Below are 2,436 nucleotides of genomic sequence, written 5' to 3'. Positions count from 1 at the left end.
TTTTCCCTGTCCAAGTTTCAATGATTTACTACAAAGTATAATTATAAAATTATAATTCTAACTTAAAACCTTAAACAAAAAATAAAACATCTTATATTATGTAATTATTCTATAAAAACAAAGTAAGCTTACCTTTTCCGATCCACTTGCACCTCCTTCTCCACTTGTCATATCCCCAAAGTAGAAGAGATCGATAGGAAAGGATGTTCTCCCTAAAAAAACAAAGGATTGAAGGTGAATAATCTCAAAATGGCTCTCTAGGGCGGAATTTGCAGACAACTTAGTTAAAAATCCAAGTGACAATTTCTGTTTTGACAATTTCTTCCTTTCTTGGAATTAGATTCTCCAGTCCTAGATGATAGAATGGTTGTTGTCATGTATATAAAAGACCTCATGCCATTGTTCCCCCCCTTCATGTTTTTTCCTAAAAAAACATTACCCTTTTTACATAATTACAAAATATAAACAACAGCGGATTTTTACATACTTACATAATACAAACAACAGATTTTTAGCAATTAGAAATTAGATTTACCAAATTTCCAAAAGCTTTTTTTATCTAATTAGAGAACAAAAAAAACAACAGATTTTTACATAATTACATAATACAAACAACAATAGATTTTTACCAATTAGAAATTTGATAAAAATCTAATTTCTAACTGGTAAAAATCTGTTGTTGTTTGTATTATGTAATTATGTGAAAATCTGCTGCTGTTTATGTTACGTAATTAGATAAAAAACATTTGGAAATTTGTTAAAAATCCAATTTCTAATTGGTAAAAATCTGTTGTTGTTTATAAAGGACCTCACTCAAAAACAGTCATAAAAGACTTCATGCCATTGTTTTTCCTACTTCATGTTTTTTCTAAAAAAAATCATTTCTCTTTTTACATAATTAAAAAATGTAAACATCAGCATATTTTTATATAATTACATAATACAAACAGCAGCGGACTTTTACCAATTAAAAAATCTAATTTTTAATTAGAAATTTGAGACAAATATAATTTTTAATTAGAAATTAGATAAAAATGATGTCGTGGCATCACCCATCCTAGTTAAAAGAAAAGCAGTAGATCTTTACCAATTAGAAATTAGATAGAAATCTAATCTATAATTTGATAAAAATATCATTTCTAATTTAATAAAAATCTAATTTCTAATAATGCCCTAGCATCACCCATCCTAGTTAAAAGAAAAAGCCTGGTAAAAGGCAAACCCTAAAAGCAGCTGCTAGGAAAAATCTACTAGTAAAAATTTATAAAATATTACTAAGGGAATAAGAAGGTGTTGTTCCTAGAAGGAAGAAGTCTATGCTCGAGAGGAGTTGGTGATGCCTGCGTGTTGGTTGGGAGGAACAAGCACTCTCCCATAGATTTCCCAAAGGAATTTGTAAGTTTTTATTAGTACTTTGATGTGGTATATTGGTTTGTTTTCACAGCAAGGTTATTTTGGTCAAATCATTGTTGCGGTATTTAAAATTACGTGAAACTTTTATGAGTTCATTATCTACATTAGGATTCCTAGGAAATCTACCCATGTGAAAACCTTAATGATGTAATATCTGCCCATTGTGACTTGAACTAATGTTTGGATCTTGATGCTGAAATGACACAGTTGTGTCTTTGCCTACAGTTAAACATATATATTTTGTAATATTTTACAATCGTTTCTGGGGTTACAAAATTTCCTCTCTCCATCCCTACCAATGATGTTGGTATCCAGCTATGCCAATGATGTTGGTATTGGAGTTGCCCAACACAATGCTAGTTGTTATGCATATCTCATCAATATGGATTATTAGGAATTTGTTCCACTGGTTGTGGGTGTCAATAGCCCACTAATGGTGTTATGGGTTGCAATCTGATTCAGTCGTTGCTGATTCACATGCATGGGGAACTTGAGCCTCTGTAGCTGGTGGGGAGCATGACCTCACTAGGGCAGGCTTTCTTATCTACTCTCCACTGTGTCTTGAGTAGTTTGCACCAAATATTCATGGTCCAATACTGGGTGATCAGGAGTTGTTTTGCTAAACATATTGAAGGCCAACCCTTTGTTTTGCAAAAAGGTGATGCACTGAATGATAGAAAACCAAGCATACTGTAATTCCCGTTTATGTTTGGCTGACAATTTCCATAAATTGCAGGAAGTACTTATTTATTTGCGGTTTGTAAGTCACTTATTGTTTCTTTATCAGATGAAATATAATTGATATCTCGTCTTGCAAAAATAGTACTACATCCATGGTTTGTAAAATGATCAATGATTTATATCAAACCTCAACACTCTTGGAGAGAAATGGAATCTATGACATCATCTCTAAATTTGACACCACGGTAATAGAATTGGCAGTAACAACATACCAAGCAGCTCTGCTATTGCTGTTCAATGAAGCTACGAAGCTGAGCTATGTAGAAATTAAATCTCAACTAA

Source organism: Pinus tabuliformis, chromosome 1_1 (assembly GCF_031772625.1).
Source record: "Pinus tabuliformis cultivar Carrire ecotype Pingquan chromosome 1_1, CPIR1, whole genome shotgun sequence".
In the NCBI taxonomy this organism is placed as follows: domain Eukaryota; kingdom Viridiplantae; phylum Streptophyta; class Pinopsida; order Pinales; family Pinaceae; genus Pinus; species Pinus tabuliformis.
Note: the sequence above shows the minus strand (reverse complement) of the source record.